Raw genomic sequence first — 20,452 nt, 5'->3', positions numbered from 1 at the left:
TAAACCAAGTAGTTGATTCCATATTTATATAGGCAGCAAAGCTGATTTTGATAATTACAAAGAAAAAAGGAGAACTGTCTAATGAAGCGCTACTGAAATTTTCTGTTAACCTTATCAGTGTTGTTTTTTCAAATTCATTGACCACCCGCTTGCAGAACGACTGTCGCTTTGATGTACTAATCACAATCTGTATTACCTCTTTAATCAGTTTATCAAGTATTTTTCGGTTTCAATCTCATCAAAGCAAACGATGCACTAAAGACAAATATACAAAATAAGTTTTTCAGTACCTTGAATAAGAACTCAACTGAATATAAATCTTCACTTAGTTAAACTAGAGATATCTAAAGCTTGTTGATAAATATACACCTATAATGACAAGCCAATTAAAATAATATTTCCAATTATCACTGATGGTTTCACAACTTTACAGTATTCAACAAAAATGTGTTTAGCTATTATCTTGAAATCACTAATTCTTGTTCTTTTTGAAAGACACACAAATCAATAAAGTTCAAATGCAATTTAATTTGTTTGCAAGTGGTCTTACGTTTAATGTTGAATATTTCTATCATCTGAGATGTATAGGAAACGCGGTTCGATTAGTAAACCATACAATTGTTAACAAAAATATGGATAGATTTGATATGATATATTAATTTGCAAATATGACATTGCAAATTTCAGAAGCTTTTTTTTTTCTTTCTTATTATTCAAAACGCGAAATAACACCAGCAAATATAGGTATGCTACCCTGTCACGTCTTCCTCGTTAGTATAGTGGTCAGTATCCCCGCCTGTTACGCGGAGACCGGGGTTCGATTCCCCGACGGGAGATCTTTTTCAAAGGCTGAAGTTTTTCATTTGCTTTTTCTACTCTTATGTTATTTCGATTCCGCTCAAATTGTAAACCTTAACATAATTCTAGATATAACTGATTGGAAGTTGGCAGTTGAAACATGAATGAAATACACGAACTTTGCTGTATATTTGGAACCATGAAATTACATGAATAACATTTGAAAATTGAAACATAACTGATAAATACGTGCGCATATATAAACACAAAACAATAAAGAAAAGCTGAATAATATTTTTTTTATAACAAAATATTGGAACAAACATATACTTAATATAGAAAATGAAAATAATAAAACGATGCAACATTTTATGCAACAGCACACGTGCGCAAGTTTTGCTGACAACGCCGACCATGTTGACCTCGCAGAACACTGGTAACCAACGAAGAGCATGACAGGTTCGGGAAAGATGGACCAACATCAGATATTTTACTGAAATTGATTCTCCTTCCAATTGGCACTGTAGTTGCTTGGTGAGCGTAAGAAGGAGTTTTGCAAGCGGTGCTATGTGACACGTGTCTAAAACGTTTCGCTTGCTGTCGATAGTCTTTGAAAAGGCATTCTGGTTGGCATTGCAAACGATCGTTTACATCTTCATTTTCTTCGCTTCGAGCTCGCTTCCTCGTTGTACTAGTCGTTACAGATTTGTTAATGCAAGTGTGTTTACTGTTGGTTGATAGTCTTTTCATTCTACATCTTGGTTTTGCTGTATGATATCTATCAATCTTTGGAGACACGTGAAGCGTTTCACAGAGACTCATGCTCAGGAGTCCGATTGCATTGCAGTTCTCAACAGCATTGGGTGACATTTTATTACTAAAGTCGTCTTGCGATAAATTGAACTCGCTTTTATAATTGTGTCAAACGAAGTATAAACCAAGTAGTTGATTCCATATTTATATAGGCAGCAAAGCTGATTTTGATAATTACAAAGAAAAAAGGAAACTGTCTAATGAAGCGCTGCTGAAATTTTCTGTTAACCTTATCAGTGTTGTTTTTTCAAATTCATTGACCACCCGCTTGCAGAACGGCTGTCCGTTTGATGTACTAATCACAATCTGTATTACCTCTTTAATCAGTTTATCAAGTATTTTTCGGTTTCAATCTCATCAAAGCAAACGATGCACTAAAGACAAATATACAAAATAAGTTTTTCAGTACCTTGAATAAGTACTCAACTGAATATAAATCTTCACTTAGTTAAACTAGAGATATCTAAAGCTTGTTGATAAATATACACGTATAATGACGAGCCAATTAAAATAATATTTCCAATTATCACTGATGGTTTTACAACTTTACAGTATTCAACAAAAATGTGTTTAGCTATTATTTTGAAATCACCAATTCTTGTTCTTTTTGAAAGACACACAAATCAATAAAGTTCAAATGCAATTTAATTTGTTTGCAAGTGGTCTTACGTTTAATGTTGAATATTTCTATCATCTGAGATGTATAGGAAACACGGTTCGATTAGTAAACCATACAATTGTTAACAAAAATATGGATAGAGTTGATATGATATATTTATTTGTAAATGTGACATTCCAAATCTCAGAAGCTTTTTTTTGCTTTCTTATTATTCAAAACGCGAAATAACACCAGCCAATATAGGTATGCTACCCTGTCACGTCTTCCTCGTTCGTATAGTGGTCAGTATCCCCGCCTGTCACGCGGGATACCGGGGTTCGATTCCCCGACGGGGAGATCTTTTTCAAAGGCTGAAGTTATTCATTTGCTTTTTCTACTCTTATGTTATTTCGATTCCGCTCAAATTGTAAACCTTAACATAATTCTAGATATAACTGATTGGAAGTTGGTAGTTGAAACATGAATGAAATACACGAACTTTGCTGTATATTTGGAACCATGAAATTACATGACTAACATTTGAAAACTGAAACATAACAGATAAATACGTGCGCATATATAAAGACAAAACAATAAAGAAAAGCTGAATAATATTTTTTTTAATACAAAAGGTTGGAACAAACATATACTTAATATAGAAAATGAAAATAATAAAATGATGCAACATTTTATGCAACAGCACACGTGCGCAAGTTTTGCTGACAACGCCGACCATGTTGACCTCGCAGAACACTGGTAACCAACGAAGAGCATGACAGGTTCGGGAAAGATGGACCAACATCAGATATTTTACTGAAATTGATTCTTCTTCCAATTGGCACTGTAGTTGTTTGGTGAGCGTAAGAAGGATTTTTGCAAGCAGTGATATCTGACACGTGTCTAAAACGTTTCGCTTGCTGTTGATAGTCTTTGAAAAGGCATTCTGGTTGGCATTGCAAACGATCGTTTACATGTTCATTTTCTTCGCTTCGAGCTCGTTTCCTTGTTGTACTAGTCGTTGCAGATTTGTTAATGCAAGTGGGTTTACTGTTGGTTGATTGTCTCTTCATTCTACGTCTTGGTTTCGCTGTATGAAATCTTTCAATCTTTGGAGACACGTGAAGCGTTTCACAGAAACTCATGCTCAGGAGTCCGATTGCATTGCAGTTCTCAACAGCATTGGGTGACATTTTATTACTAAAGTCGTCTTGCGATAAATTGAACTCGCTTTTATAATTGTGTCAAACGAAGTATAAGCCAAGTAGTTGATTCCGTATTTATATAGGCAGCAAAGCTGATTTTGATAATTACAAACAAAAAAGGAGAACTGTCTAATGAAGCGCTGCTGAAATTTTCTGTTAACCTTATCAGTGTTGTTTTTTCAAATTCATTGACCACCCGCTTGCAGAACGGCCGTCCCTTTGATGTACTAATCACAATCTGTATTACCTCTTTAATCAGTTTATCAAGTATTTTTCGGTTTCAATCTAATCAAAGCAAACGATGCACTAAAGACAAATATACAAAATAAGTTTTTCAGTACCTTGAATAAGTACTCAACTGAATATAAATCTTCACTTAGTTAAACTAGAGATATCTAAAGCTTGTTGATAAATATACACGTATAATGACGAGCCAATTAAAATAATATTTCCAATTATCACTGATGGTTTTACAACTTTACAGTATTCAACAAAAATGTGTTTAGCTATTATTTTGAAATCACCAATTCTTGTTCTTTTTGAAAGACACACAAATCAATAAAGTTCAAATGCAATTTAATTTGTTTGCAAGTGGTCTTACGTTTAATGTTGAATATTTCTATCATCTGAGATGTATAGGAAACACGGTTCGATTAGTAAACCATACAATTGTTAACAAAAATATGGATAGAGTTGATATGATATATTAATTTGTAAATGTGACATTCCAAATCTCAGAAGCTTTTTTTTTCTTTCTTATTATTCAAAACGCGAAATAACACCAGCCAATATAGGTATGCTACCCTGTCACGTCTTCCTCGTTAGTATAGTGGTCAGTATCCCCGCCTGTCACGCGGGATACCGGGGTTCGATTCCCCGACGGGGAGATTTTTTTCAAAGGCTGAAGTTATTCATTTGCTTTTTCTACTCTTATGTTATTTCGATTCCGCTCAAATTGTAAACCTTAACATAATTCTAGATATAACTGATTGGAAGTTGGTAGTTGAAACATGAATGAAATACACGAACTTTGCTGTATATTTGGAACCATGAAATTACATGACTAACATTTGAAAACTGAAACATAACAGATAAATACGTGCGCATATATAAAGCGAAACAATAAAGAAAAGCTGAATAATATTTTTTTTAATACAAAAGGTTGGAACAAACATATACTTAATATAGAAAATGAAAATAATAAAATGATGCAACATTTTATGCAACAGCACACGTGCGCAAGTTTTGCTGACAACGCCGACCATGTTGACCTCGCAGAACACTGGTAACCAACGAAGAGCATGACAGGTTCGGGAAAGATGGACCAACATCAGATATTTTACTGAAATTGATTCTTCTTCCAATTGGCACTGTAGTTGTTTGGTGAGCGTAAGAAGGATTTTTGCAAGCAGTGATATCTGACACGTGTCTAAAACGTTTCGCTTGCTGTCGATAGTCTTTGAAAAGGCATTCTGGTTGGCATTGCAAACGATCGTTTACATGTTCATTTTCTTCGCTTCGAGCTCCTTTTCTTGTTGTACTAGTCGTTGCAGATTTGTTAATGCAAGGGGGTTTACTGTTGGTTGATTGTCTCTTCATTCTACGTCTTGGTTTCGCTGTATGAAATCTTTCAATCCTTGGAGACACGTGAAGCGTTTCACAGAAACTCATGCTCAGGAGTCCGATTGCATTGCAGTTCTCAACAGCATTGGGTGACATTTTATTACTAAAGTCGTCTTGCGATAAATTGAACTCGCTTTTATAATTGTGTCAAACGAAGTATAAGCCAAGTAGTTGATTCCGTATTTATATAGGCAGCAAAGCTGATTTTGATAATTACAAAGAAAAAAGGAGAACTGTCTAATGAAGCGCTGCTGAAATTTTCTGTTAACCTTATCAGTGTTGTTTTTTCAAATTCATTGACCACCCGCTTGCAGAACGGCTGTCCGTTTGATGTACTAATCACAATCTGTATTACCTCTTTAATCAGTGTATCAAGTATTTTTCGGTTTCAATCTCATCAAAGCAAACGATGCACTAAAGACAAATATACAAAATAAGTTTTTCAGTACCTTGAATAAGTACTCAACTGAATATAAATCTTCACTTAGTTAAACTAGAGATATCTAAAGCTTGTTGATAAATATACACGTATAATGACGAGCCAATTAAAATAATATTTCCAATTATCACTGATGGTTTTACAACTTTACAGTATTCAACAAAAATGTGTTTAGCTATTATTTTGAAATCACCAATTCTTGTTCTTTTTGAAAGACACACAAATCAATAAAGTTCAAATGCAATTTAATTTGTTTGCAAGTGGTCTTACGTTTAATGTTGAATATTTCTATCATCTGAGATGTATAGGAAACACGGTTCGATTAGTAAACCATACAATTGTTAACAAAAATATGGATAGAGTTGATATGATATATTAATTTGTAAATGTGACATTCCAAATCTCAGAAGCTTTTTTTTTCTTTCTTATTATTCAAAACGCGAAATAACACCAGCCAATATAGGTATGCTACCCTGTCACGTCTTCCTCGTTAGTATAGTGGTCAGTATCCCCGCCTGTCACGCGGGATACCGGGGTTCGATTCCCCGACGGGGAGATTTTTTTCAAAGGCTGAAGTTATTCATTTGCTTTTTCTACTCTTATGTTATTTCGATTCCGCTCAAATTGTAAACCTTAACATAATTCTAGATATAACTGATTGGAAGTTGGTAGTTGAAACATGAATGAAATACACGAACTTTGCTGTATATTTGGAACCATGAAATTACATGACTAACATTTGAAAACTGAAACATAACAGATAAATACGTGCGCATATATAAAGCGAAACAATAAAGAAAAGCTGAATAATATTTTTTTTAATACAAAAGGTTGGAACAAACATATACTTAATATAGAAAATGAAAATAATAAAATGATGCAACATTTTATGCAACAGCACACGTGCGCAAGTTTTGCTGACAACGCCGACCATGTTGACCTCGCAGAACACTGGTAACCAACGAAGAGCATGACAGGTTCGGGAAAGATGGACCAACATCAGATATTTTACTGAAATTGATTCTTCTTCCAATTGGCACTGTAGTTGTTTGGTGAGCGTAAGAAGGATTTTTGCAAGCAGTGATATCTGACACGTGTCTAAAACGTTTCGCTTGCTGTCGAAAGTCTTTGAAAAGGCATTCTGGTTGGCATTGCAAACGATCGTTTACATGTTCATTTTCTTCGCTTCGAGCTCGTTTCCTTGTTGTACTAGTCGTTGCAGATTTGTTAATGCAAGTGGGTTTACTGTTGGTTGATTGTCTCTTCATTCTATGTCTTGGTTTCGCTGTATGAAATCTTTCAATCTTTGGAGACACGTGAAGCGTTTCACAGAAACTCATGCTCAGGAGTCCGATTGCATTGCAGTTCTCAACAGCATTGGGTGACATTTTATTACTAAAGTCGTCTTGCGATAAATTGAACTCGCTTTTATAATTGTGTCAAACGAAGTATAAGCCAAGTAGTTGATTCCATAATTATATAGGCAGCAAAGCTGATTTTGATAATTACAAACAAAAAAGGAGAACTGTCTAATGAAGCGCTGCTGAAATTTTCTGTTAACCTTATCAGTGTTGTTTTTTCAAATTCATTGACCACCCGCTTGCAGAACGGCCGTCCCTTTGATGTACTAATCACAATCTGTATTACCTCTTTAATCAGTTTATCAAGTATTTTTCGGTTTCAATCTAATCAAAGCAAACGATGCACTAAAGACAAATATACAAAATAAGTTTTTCAGTACCTTGAATAAGTACTCAACTGAATATAAATCTTCACTTAGTTAAACTAGAGATATCTAAAGCTTGTTGATAAATATACACGTATAATGACGAGCCAATTAAAATAATATTTCCAATTATCACTGATGGTTTTACAACTTTACAGTATTCAACAAAAATGTGTTTAGCTATTATTTTGAAATCACCAATTCTTGTTCTTTTTGAAAGACACACAAATCAATAAAGTTCAAATGCAATTTAATTTGTTTGCAAGTGGTCTTACGTTTAATGTTGAATATTTCTATCATCTGAGATGTATAGGAAACACGGTTCGATTAGTAAACCATACAATTGTTAACAAAAATATGGATAGAGTTGATATGATATATTAATTTGTAAATGTGACATTCCAAATCTCAGAAGCTTTTTTTTTCTTTCTTATTATTCAAAACGCGAAATAACACCAGCCAATATAGGTATGCTACCCTGTCACGTCTTCCTCGTTAGTATAGTGGTCAGTATCCCCGCCTGTCACGCGGGAGACCGGGGTTCGATTCCCCGACGGGGAGATCTTTTTCAAAGGCTGAAGTTATTCATTTGCTTTTTCTACTCTTATGTTATTTCGATTCCGCTCAAATTGTAAACCTTAACATAATTCTAGATATAACTGATTGGAAGTTGGTAGTTGAAACATGAATGAAATACACGAACTTTGCTGTATATTTGGAACCATGAAATTACATGACTAACATTTGAAAACTGAAACATAACAGATAAATACGTGCGCATATATAAAGACAAAACAATAAAGAAAAGCTGAATAATATTTTTTTTAATACAAAAGGTTGGAACAAACATATACTTAATATAGAAAATGAAAATAATAAAATGATGCAACATTTTATGCAACAGCACACGTGCGCAAGTTTTGCTGACAACGCCGACCATGTTGACCTCGCAGAACACTGGTAACCAACGAAGAGCATGACAGGTTCGGGAAAGATGGACCAACATCAGATATTTTACTGAAATTGATTCTTCTTCCAATTGGCACTGTAGTTGTTTGGTGAGCGTAAGAAGGATTTTTGCAAGCAGTGATATCTGACACGTGTCTAAAACGTTTCGCTTGCTGTCGATAGTCTTTGAAAAGGCATTCTGGTTGGCATTGCAAACGATCGTTTACATGTTCATTTTCTTCGCTTCGAGCTCGTTTCCTTGTTGTACTAGTCGTTGCAGATTTGTTAATGCAAGTGGGTTTACTGTTGGTTGATTGACTCCTCATTCTATGTCTTGGTTTCGCTGTATGAAATCTTTCAATCTTTGGAGACACGTGAAGCGTTTCACAGAAACTCATGCTCAGGAGTCCGATTGCATTGCAGTTCTCAACAGCATTGGGTGACATTTTATTACTAAAGTCGTCTTGCGATAAATTGAACTCGCTTTTATAATTGTGTCAAACGAAGTAGGCTATAAACCAAGTAGTTGATTCCATATTTATATAGGCAGCAAAGCTGATTTTGATAATTACAAAGAAAAAAGGAGAACTGTCTAATGAAGCGCTGCTGAAATTTTCTGTTAACCTTATCAGTGTTGTTTTTTCAAATTCATTGACCACCCGCTTGCAGAACGGCCGTCCCTTTGATGTACTAATCACAATCTGTATTACCTCTTTAATCAGTTTATCAAGTATTTTTCGGTTTCAATCTAATCAAAGCAAACGATGCACTAAAGACAAATATACAAAATAAGTTTTTCAGTACCTTGAATAAGTACTCAACTGAATATAAATCTTCACTTAGTTAAACTAGAGATATCTAAAGCTTGTTGATAAATATACACGTATAATGACGAGCCAATTAAAATAATATTTCCAATTATCACTGATGGTTTTACAACTTTACAGTATTCAACAAAAATGTGTTTAGCTATTATTTTGAAATCACCAATTCTTGTTCTTTTTGAAAGACACACAAATCAATAAAGTTCAAATGCAATTTAATTTGTTTGCAAGTGGTCTTACGTTTAATGTTGAATATTTCTATCATCTGAGATGTATAGGAAACACGGTTCGATTAGTAAACCATACAATTGTTAACGAAAATATGGATAGAGTTGATATGATATATTAATTTGTAAATGTGACATTCCAAATCTCAGAAGCTTTTTTTTTCTTTCTTATTATTCAAAACGCGAAATAACACCAGCCAATATAGGTATGCTACCCTGTCACGTCTTCCTCGTTAGTATAGTGGTCAGTATCCCCGCCTGTCACGCGGGAGACCGGGGTTCGATTCCCCGACGGGGAGATCTTTTTCAAAGGCTGAAGTTATTCATTTGCTTTTTCTACTCTTATGTTATTTCGATTCCGCTCAAATTGTAAACCTTAACATAATTCTAGATATAACTGATTGGAAGTTGGTAGTTGAAACATGAATGAAATACACGAACTTTGCTGTATATTTGGAACCATGAAATTACATGACTAACATTTGAAAACTGAAACATAACAGATAAATACGTGCGCATATATAAAGACAAAACAATAAAGAAAAGCTGAATAATATTTTTTTTAATACAAAAGGTTGGAACAAACATATACTTAATATAGAAAATGAAAATAATAAAATGATGCAACATTTTATGCAACAGCACACGTGCGCAAGTTTTGCTGACAACGCCGACCATGTTGACCTCGCAGAACACTGGTAACCAACGAAGAGCATGACAGGTTCGGGAAAGATGGACCAACATCAGATATTTTACTGAAATTGATTCTTCTTCCAATTGGCACTGTAGTTGTTTGGTGAGCGTAAGAAGGATTTTTGCAAGCAGTGATATCTGACACGTGTCTAAAACGTTTCGCTTGCTGTCGATAGTCTTTGAAAAGGCATTCTGGTTGGCATTGCAAACGATCGTTTACATGTTCATTTTCTTCGCTTCGAGCTCGTTTCCTTGTTGTACTAGTCGTTGCAGATTTGTTAATGCAAGTGGGTTTACTGTTGGTTGATTGACTCCTCATTCTATGTCTTGGTTACGCTGTATGAAATCTTTCAATCTTTGGAGACACGTGAAGCGTTTCACAGAAACTCATGCTCAGGAGTCCGATTGCATTGCAGTTCTCAACAGCATTGGGTGACATTTTATTACTAAAGTCGTCTTGCGATAAATTGAACTCGCTTTTATAATTGTGTCAAACGAAGTATAAGCCAAGTAGTTGATTCCATATTTATATAGGCAGCAAAGCTGATTTTGATAATTACAAACAAAAAAGGAGAACTGTCTAATGAAGCGCTGCTGAAATTTTCTGTTAACCTTATCAGTGTTGTTTTTTCAAATTCATTGACCACCCGCTTGCGAACGGCCGTCCCTTTGATGTACTAATCACAATCTGTATTACCTCTTTAATCAGTTTATCAAGTATTTTTCGGTTTCAATCTAATCAAAGCAAACGATGCACTAAAGACAAATATACAAAATAAGTTTTTCAGTACCTTGAATAAGTACTCAACTGAATATAAATCTTCACTTAGTTAAACTAGAGATATCTAAAGCTTGTTGATAAATATACACGTATAATGACGAGCCAATTAAAATAATATTTTCAATTATCACTGATGGTTTTACAACTTTACAGTATTCAACAAAAATGTGTTTAGCTATTATTTTGAAATCACCAATTCTTGTTCTTTTTGAAAGACACACAAATCAATAAAGTTCAAATGCAATTTAATTTGTTTGCAAGTGGTCTTACGTTTAATGTTGAATATTTCTATCATCTGAGATGTATAGGAAACACGGTTCGATTAGTAAACCATACAATTGTTAACGAAAATATGGATAGAGTTGATATGATATATTAATTTGTAAATGTGACATTCCAAATCTCAGAAGCTTTTTTTTTCTTTCTTATTATTCAAAACGCGAAATAACACCAGCCAATATAGGTATGCTACCCTGTCACGTCTTCCTCGTTAGTATAGTGGTCAGTATCCCCGCCTGTCACGCGGGAGACCGGGGTTCGATTCCCCGACGGGGAGATCTTTTTCAAAGGCTGAAGTTATTCATTTGCTTTTTCTACTCTTATGTTATTTCGATTCCGCTCAAATTGTAAACCTTAACATAATTCTAGATATAACTGATTGGAAGTTGGTAGTTGAAACATGAATGAAATACACGAACTTTGCTGTATATTTGGAACCATGAAATTACATGACTAACATTTGAAAACTGAAACATAACAGATAAATACGTGCGCATATATAAAGACAAAACAATAAAGAAAAGCTGAATAATATTTTTTTTAATACAAAAGGTTGGAACAAACATATACTTAATATAGAAAATGAAAATAATAAAATGATGCAACATTTTATGCAACAGCACACGTGCGCAAGTTTTGCTGACAACGCCGACCATGTTGACCTCGCAGAACACTGGTAACCAACGAAGAGCATGACAGGTTCGGGAAAGATGGACCAACATCAGATATTTTACTGAAATTGATTCTTCTTCCAATTGGCACTGTAGTTGTTTGGTGAGCGTAAGAAGGATTTTTGCAAGCAGTGATATCTGACACGTGTCTAAAACGTTTCGCTTGCTGTCGATAGTCTTTGAAAAGGCATTCTGGTTGGCATTGCAAACGATCGTTTACATGTTCATTTTCTTCGCTTCGAGCTCGTTTCCTTGTTGTACTAGTCGTTGCAGATTTGTTAATGCAAGTGGGTTTACTGTTGGTTGATTGACTCCTCATTCTATGTCTTGGTTACGCTGTATGAAATCTTTCAATCTTTGGAGACACGTGAAGCGTTTCACAGAAACTCATGCTCAGGAGTCCGATTGCATTGCAGTTCTCAACAGCATTGGGTGACATTTTATTACTAAAGTCGTCTTGCGATAAATTGAACTCGCTTTTATAATTGTGTCAAACGAAGTATAAGCCAAGTAGTTGATTCCATATTTATATAGGCAGCAAAGCTGATTTTGATAATTACAAACAAAAAAGGAGAACTGTCTAATGAAGCGCTGCTGAAATTTTCTGTTAACCTTATCAGTGTTGTTTTTTCAAATTCATTGACCACCCGCTTGCGAACGGCCGTCCCTTTGATGTACTAATCACAATCTGTATTACCTCTTTAATCAGTTTATCAAGTATTTTTCGGTTTCAATCTAATCAAAGCAAACGATGCACTAAAGACAAATATACAAAATAAGTTTTTCAGTACCTTGAATAAGTACTCAACTGAATATAAATCTTCACTTAGTTAAACTAGAGATATCTAAAGCTTGTTGATAAATATACACGTATAATGACGAGCCAATTAAAATAATATTTCCAATTATCACTGATGGTTTTACAACTTTACAGTATTCAACAAAAATGTGTTTAGCTATTATTTTGAAATCACCAATTCTTGTTCTTTTTGAAAGACACACAAATCAATAAAGTTCAAATGCAATTTAATTTGTTTGCAAGTGGTCTTACGTTTAATGTTGAATATTTCTATCATCTGAGATGTATAGGAAACACGGTTCGATTAGTAAACCATACAATTGTTAACGAAAATATGGATAGAGTTGATATGATATATTAATTTGTAAATGTGACATTCCAAATCTCAGAAGCTTTTTTTTTCTTTCTTATTATTCAAAACGCGAAATAACACCAGCCAATATAGGTATGCTACCCTGTCACGTCTTCCTCGTTAGTATAGTGGTCAGTATCCCCGCCTGTCACGCGGGAGACCGGGGTTCGATTCCCCGACGGGGAGATCTTTTTCAAAGGCTGAAGTTATTCATTTGCTTTTTCTACTCTTATGTTATTTCGATTCCGCTCAAATTGTAAACCTTAACATAATTCTAGATATAACTGATTGGAAGTTGGTAGTTGAAACATGAATGAAATACACGAACTTTGCTGTATATTTGGAACCATGAAATTACATGACTAACATTTGAAAACTGAAACATAACAGATAAATACGTGCGCATATATAAAGACAAAACAATAAAGAAAAGCTGAATAATATTTTTTTTAATACAAAAGGTTGGAACAAACATATACTTAATATAGAAAATGAAAATAATAAAATGATGCAACATTTTATGCAACAGCACACGTGCGCAAGTTTTGCTGACAACGCCGACCATGTTGACCTCGCAGAACACTGGTAACCAACGAAGAGCATGACAGGTTCGGGAAAGATGGACCAACATCAGATATTTTACTGAAATTGATTCTTCTTCCAATTGGCACTGTAGTTGTTTGGTGAGCGTAAGAAGGATTTTTGCAAGCAGTGATATCTGACACGTGTCTAAAACGTTTCGCTTGCAGTCGATAGTCTTTGAAAAGGCATTCTGGTTGGCATTGCAAACGATCGTTTACATGTTCATTTTCTTCGCTTCGAGCTCGTTTCCTTGTTGTACTAGTCGTTGCAGATTTGTTAATGCAAGTGGGTTTACTGTTGGTTGATTGACTCCTCATTCTATGTCTTGGTTTCGCTGTATGAAATCTTTCAATCTTTGGAGACACGTGAAGCGTTTCACAGAAACTAATGCTCAGGAGTCCGATTGCATTGCAGTTCTCAACAGCATTGGGTGACATTTTATTACTAAAGTCGTCTTGCGATAAATTGAACTCGCTTTTATAATTGTGTCAAACGAAGTAGGCTATAAACCAAGTATTTGATTCCATATTTATATAGGCAGCAAAGCTGATTTTGATAATTACAAACAAAAAAGGAGAACTGTCTAATGAAGCGGTGCTGAAATTTTCTGTTAACCTTATCAGTGTTGTTTTTTCAAATTCATTGACCACCCGCTTGCAGAACGGCTGTCCCTTTGATGTACTAATCACAATCTGTATTACCTCTTTAATCAGTTTATCAAGTATTTTTCGGTTTCAATCTCATCAAAGCAAACGATGCACTAAAACAAATATACAAAATAAGTTTTTCAGTACCTTGAATAAGAACTCAACTGAATATAAATCTTCACTTAGTTAAACTAGAGATATCTAAAGCTTGTTGATAAATATACACCTATAATAACGAGCCAATTAAAATAATATTTCCAATTATCACTGATGGTTTTACAACATTACAGTATTCAACAAAAATGTGTTTAGCTATTATTTTGAAATCACCAATTCTTGTTCTTTTTGAAAGACACACAAACCAATAAAGTTCAAATGCAATTTAATTTGTTTGCAAGTGGTCTTACGTTTAATGTTGAATATTTCTATCATCTGAGATGTATAGGAAACACGGTTCGATTAGTAAACCATACAATTGTTAACAAAAATATGGATAGAGTTGATATGATATATTAATTTGTAAATGTGACTTTCCAAATCTCAGAAGCTTTTTTTTTCTTTCCTATTATTCAAAACGCGAAATAACACCAGCAAATATAGGTATGCTACCCTGTCACGTCTTCCTCGTTAGTATAGTGGTCAGTATCCCCGCCTGTCACGCGGGAGACCGGGGTTCGATTCCCCGACGGGGAGATCTTTTTCAAAGGCTGAAGTTATTCATTTGCTTTTTCTACTCTTATGTTATTTCGATTCCGCTCAAATTGTAAACCTTAACATAATTCTAGATATAACTGATTGGAAGTTGGTAGTTGAAACATGAATGAAATACACGAACTTTGCTGTATATTTGGAACCATGAAATTACATGAATAACATTTGAAAACTGAAACATAACAGATAAATACGTGCGCATATATAAAGACAAAACAATAAAGAAAAGCTGAATAATATTTTTTTTAATACAAAAGGTTGGAACAAACATATACTTAATATAGAAAATGAAAATAATAAAATGATGCAACATTTTATGCAACAGCACACGTGCGCAAGTTTTGCTGACAACGCCGACCATGTTGACCTCGCAGAACACTGGTAACCAACGAAGAGCATGACAGGTTCGGGAAAGATGGACCAACATCAGATATTTTACTGAAATTGATTCTTCTTCCAATTGGCACTGTAGTTGTTTGGTGAGCGTAAGAAGGATTTTTGCAAGCAGTGATATCTGACACGTGTCTAAAACGTTTCGCTTGCTGTCGAAAGTCTTTGAAAAGGCATTCTGGTTGGCATTGCAAACGATCGTTTACATGTTCATTTTCTTCGCTTCGGGCTCGTTTCCTTGTTGTACTAGTCGTTGCAGATTTGTTAATGCAAGTGGGTTTACTGTTGGTTGATTGTCTCTTCATTCTATGTCTTGGTTTCGCTGTATGAAATCTTTCAATCTTTGGAGACACGTGAAGCGTTTCACAGAAACTCATGCTCAGGAGTCCGATTGCATTGCAGTTCTCAACAGCATTGGGTGACATTTTATTACTAAAGTCGTCTTGCGATAAATTGAACTCGCTTTTATAATTGTGTCAAACGAAGTATAAGCCAAGTAGTTCATTCCATATTTATATAGGCAGCAAAGCTGATTTTGATAATTACAAACAAAAAAGGAGAACTGTCTAATGAAGCGCTGCTGAAATTTTCTGTTAACCTTATCAGTGTTGTTTTTTCAAATTCATTGACCACCCGCTTGCAGAACGGCCGTCCCTTTGATGTACTAATCACAATCTGTATTACCTCTTTAATCAGTTTATCAAGTATTTTTCGGTTTCAATCTAATCAAAGCAAACGATGCACTAAAGACAAATATACAAAATAAGTTTTTCAGTACCTTGAATAAGTACTTAACTGAATATAAATCTTCACTTAGTTAAACTAGAGATATCTAAAGCTTGTTGATAAATATACACGTATAATGACGAGCCAATTAAAATAATATTTCCAATTATCACTGATGGTTTTACAACTTTACAGTATTCAACAAAAATGTGTTTAGCTATTATTTTGAAATCACCAATTCTTGTTCTTTTTGAAAGACACACAAATCAATAAAGTTCAAATGCAATTTAATTTGTTTGCAAGTGGTCTTACGTTTAATGTTGAATATTTCTATCATCTGAGATGTATAGGAAACACGGTTCGATTAGTAAACCATACAATTGTTAACAAAAATATGGATAGAGTTGATATGATATATTAATTTGTAAATGTGACATTCCAAATCTCAGAAGCTTTTTTTTTCTTTCTTATTATTCAAAACGCGAAATAACACCAGCCAATATAGGTATGCTACCCTGTCACGTCTTCCTCGTTAGTATAGTGGTCAGTATCCCCGCCTGTCACGCGGGAGACCGGGGTTCGATTCCCCGACGGGGAGATCTTTTTCAAAGGCTGAAGTTATTCATTTGCTTTTTCTACTCTTATGTTATTTCGATTCCGCTCAAATTGTAAACCTTAACATAATTCTAGATATAACTGATTGGAAGTTGGTAGTTGAAACATGAATGAAATACACGAACTTTGCTGTATATTTGGAACCATGAAATTACATGACTAACATTTGAAAACTGAAACATAACAGATAAATACGTGCGCATATATAAAGACAAAACAATAAAGAAAAGCTGAATAATATTTTTTTTAATACAAAAGGTTGGAACAAACATATACTTAATATAGAAAATGAAAATAATAAAATGATGCAACATTTTATGCAACAGCACACGTGCGCAAGTTTTGCTGACAACGCCGACCATGTTGACCTCGCAGAACACTGGTAACCAACGAAGAGCATGACAGGTTCGGGAAAGATGGACCAACATCAGATATTTTACTGAAATTGATTCTTCTTCCAATTGGCACTGTAGTTGTTTGGTGAGCGTAAGAAGGATTTTTGCAAGCAGTGATATGTGACACGTGTCTAAAACGTTTCGCTTGCTGTCGATAGTCTTTGAAAAGGCATTCTGGTTGGCATTGCAAACGATCGTTTACATGTTCATTTTCTTCGCTTCGAGCTCGTTTCCTTGTTGTACTAGTCGTTGCAGATTTGTTAATGCAAGTGGGTTTACTGTTGGTTGATTGACTCCTCATTCTATGTCTTGGTTTCGCTGTATGAAATCTTTCAATCTTTGGAGACACGTGAAGCGTTTCACAGAAACTCATGCTCAGGAGTCCGATTGCATTGCAGTTCTCAACAGCATTGGGTGACATTTTATTACTAAAGTCGTCTTGCGATAAATTGAACTCGCTTTTATAATTGTGTCAAACGAAGTATAAGCCAAGTAGTTGATTCCATATTTATATAGGCAGCAAAGCTGATTTTGATAATTACAAACAAAAAAGGAGAACTGTCTAATGAAGCGCTGCTGAAATTTTCTGTTAACCTTATCAGTGTTGTTTTTTCAAATTCATTGACCACCCGCTTGCAGAACGGCTGTCCCTTTGATGTACTAATCACAATCTGTATTACCTCTTTAATCAGTTTATCAAGTATTTTTCGGTTTCAATCTCATCAAAGCAAACGATGCACTAAAGACAAATATACAAAATAAGTTTTTCAGTACCTTGAATAAGTACTCAACTGAATATAAATCTTCACTTAGTTAAACTAGAGATATCTAAAGCTTGTTGATAAATATACACGTATAATGACGAGCCAATTAAAATAATATTTCCAATTATCACTGATGGTTTTACAACTTTACAGTATTCAACAAAAATGTGTTTAGCTATTATTTTGAAATCACCAATTCTTGTTCTTTTTGAAAGACACACAAATCAATAAAGTTCAAATGCAATTTAATTTGTTTGCAAGTGGTCTTACGTTTAATGTTGAATATTTCTATCATCTGAGATGTATAGGAAACACGGTTCGATTAGTAAACCATACAATTGTTAACAAAAATATGGATAGAGTTGATATGATATATTAATTTGTAAATGTGACATTCCAAATCTCAGAAGCTTTTTTTTTCTTTCTTATTATTCAAAACGCGAAATAACACCAGCCAATATAGGTATGCTACCCTGTCACGTCTTCCTCGTTAGTATAGTGGTCAATATCCCCGCCTGTCACGCGGGAGACCGGGGTTCTATTCCCCGACGGGGAGATCTTTTTCAAAGGCTGAAGTTGTTCATTTGCTTTTTCTACTCTTATGTTATTTCGATTCCGCTCAAATTGTAAACCTTAACATAATTCTAGATATAACTGATTGGAAGTTGGTAGTTGAAACATGAATGAAATACACGAACTTTGCTGTATATTTGGAACCATGAAATTACATGAATAACATTTGAAAACTGAAACATAACAGATATATACGTGCGCATATATAAAGACAAAACAATAAAGAAAAGCTGAATAATATTTTTTTTAATACAAAAGGTTGGAACAAACATATACTTAATATAGAAAATGAAAATAATAAAATGATGCAACATTTTATGCAACAGCACACGTGCGCAAGTTTTGCTGACAACGCCGACCATGTTGACCTCGCAGAACACTGGTAACCAACGAAGAGCATGACAGGTTCGGGAAAGATGGACCAACATCAGATATTTTACTGAAATTGATTCTTCTTCCAATTGGCACTGTAGTTGTTTGGTGAGCGTAAGAAGGATTTTTGCAAGCAGTGATATCTGACACGTGTCTAAAACGTTTCGCTTGCTGTCGATAGTCTTTGAAAAGGCATTCTGGTTGGCATTGCAAACGATCGTTTACATGTTCATTTTCTTCGCTTCGAGCTCGTTTCCTTGTTGTACTAGTCGTTGCAGATTTGTTAATGCAAGTGGGTTTACTGTTGGTTGATTGTCTCTTCATTCTACGTCTTGGTTTCGCTGTATGAAATCTTTCAATCTTCGGAGACACGTGAAGCGTTTCACAGAAACTCATGCTCAGGAGTCCGATTGCATTGCAGTTCTCAACAGCATTGGGTGACATTTTATTACTAAAGTCGTCTTGCGATAAATTGAACTCGCTTTTATAATTGTGTCAAACGAAGTATAAGCCAAGTAGTTGATTCCATATTTATATAGGCAGCAAAGCTGATTTTGATAATTACAAACAAAAAAGGAGAACTGTCTAATGAAGCGCTGCTGAAATTTTCTGTTAACCTTATCAGTGTTGTTTTTTCAAATTCATTGACCACCCGCTTGCAAAACGGCTGTCCCTTTGATGTACTAATCACAATCTGTATTACCTCTTTAATCAGTTTATCAAGTATTTTTCGGTTTCAATCTCATCAAAGCAAACGATGCACTAAAGACAAATATACAAAATAAGTTTTTCAGTACCTTGAATAAGTACTCAACTGAATATAAATCTTCACTTAGTTAAACTAGAGATATCTAAAGCTTGTTGATAAATATACACGTATAATGACGAGCCAATTAAAATAATATTTCCAATTATCACTGATGGTTTTACAACTTTACAGTATTCAACAAAAATGTGTTTAGCTATTATTTTGAAATCACCAATTCTTGTTCTTTTTGAAAGACACACAAATCAATAAAGTTCAAATGCAATTTAATTTGTTTGCAAGTGGTCTTACGTTTAATGTTGAATATTTCTATCATCTGAGATGTATAGGAAACACGGTTCGATTAGTAAACCATACAATTGTTAACAAAAATATGGATAGAGTTGATATGATATATTAATTTGTAAATGTGACATTCCAAATCTCAGAAGCTTTTTTTTTCTTTCTTATTATTCAAAACGCGAAATAACACCAGCCAATATAGGTATGCTACCCTGTCACGTCTTCCTCGTTAGTATAGTGGTCAGTATCCCCGCCTGTCACGCGGGAGACCGGGGTTCTATTCCCCGACGGGGAGATCTTTTTCAAAGGCTGAAGTTGTTCATTTGCTTTTTCTACTCTTATGTTATTTCGATTCCGCTCAAATTGTAAACCTTAACATAATTCTAGATATAACTGATTGGAAGTTGGTAGTTGAAACATGAATGAAATACACGAACTTTGCTGTATATTTGGAACCATGAAATTACATGAATAACATTTGAAAACTGAAACATAACAGATATATACGTGCGCATATATAAAGACAAAACAATAAAGAAAAGCTGAATAATATTTTTTTTAATACAAAAGGTTGGAACAAACATATACTTAATATAGAAAATGAAAATAATAAAATGATGCAACATTTTATGCAACAGCACACGTGCGCAAGTTTTGCTGACAACGCCGACCATGTTGACCTCGCAGAACACTGGTAACCAACGAAGAACATGACAGGTTCGGGAAAGATGGACCAACATCAGATATTTTACTGAAATTGATTCTTCTTCCAATTGGCACTGTAGTTGTTTGGTGAGCGTAAGAAGGATTTTTGCAAGCAGTGATATCTGACACGTGTCTAAAACGTTTCGCTTGC

General features: G+C 34.5%; 8 non-coding genes across 8 annotated transcripts; all 8 read left to right on the top strand.

The window, feature by feature from the left end:
- Window positions 1-4,226: 4,226 nt before the first annotated feature.
- On the top strand, window positions 4,227-4,298 carry Trnad-guc (transfer RNA aspartic acid (anticodon GUC)). The gene has a single exon. It is a non-coding gene; the product is annotated as a tRNA-Asp (tRNA).
- Window positions 4,299-5,957: 1,659 nt separating this feature from the next.
- Trnad-guc (transfer RNA aspartic acid (anticodon GUC)) lies at window positions 5,958-6,029 on the top strand. The gene has a single exon. It is a non-coding gene; the product is annotated as a tRNA-Asp (tRNA).
- Window positions 6,030-7,688: 1,659 nt separating this feature from the next.
- Window positions 7,689-7,760, top strand: Trnad-guc (transfer RNA aspartic acid (anticodon GUC)). Its single transcript has one exon. It is a non-coding gene; the product is annotated as a tRNA-Asp (tRNA).
- Window positions 7,761-9,425: 1,665 nt separating this feature from the next.
- On the top strand, window positions 9,426-9,497 carry Trnad-guc (transfer RNA aspartic acid (anticodon GUC)). Its single transcript has one exon. It is a non-coding gene; the product is annotated as a tRNA-Asp (tRNA).
- Window positions 9,498-11,156: 1,659 nt separating this feature from the next.
- Trnad-guc (transfer RNA aspartic acid (anticodon GUC)) lies at window positions 11,157-11,228 on the top strand. Its single transcript has one exon. It is a non-coding gene; the product is annotated as a tRNA-Asp (tRNA).
- A 1,659-nt stretch (window positions 11,229-12,887) lies between these two features.
- On the top strand, window positions 12,888-12,959 carry Trnad-guc (transfer RNA aspartic acid (anticodon GUC)). The gene has a single exon. It is a non-coding gene; the product is annotated as a tRNA-Asp (tRNA).
- Window positions 12,960-14,623: 1,664 nt separating this feature from the next.
- Window positions 14,624-14,695, top strand: Trnad-guc (transfer RNA aspartic acid (anticodon GUC)). The gene has a single exon. It is a non-coding gene; the product is annotated as a tRNA-Asp (tRNA).
- Window positions 14,696-16,355: 1,660 nt separating this feature from the next.
- Trnad-guc (transfer RNA aspartic acid (anticodon GUC)) lies at window positions 16,356-16,427 on the top strand. Its single transcript has one exon. It is a non-coding gene; the product is annotated as a tRNA-Asp (tRNA).
- The last annotated feature ends 4,025 nt before the right edge of the window (window positions 16,428-20,452 follow it).

This window comes from Ascidiella aspersa, chromosome 3 (assembly GCF_963924565.1).
Source record: "Ascidiella aspersa chromosome 3, kaAscAspe10.2, whole genome shotgun sequence".
NCBI classification, from domain to species: Eukaryota; Metazoa; Chordata; class Ascidiacea; order Phlebobranchia; family Ascidiidae; genus Ascidiella; species Ascidiella aspersa.
The sequence above is the reverse complement of the archived record's forward strand: the minus strand, read 5'-3'. Positions and strand labels throughout refer to the sequence as shown.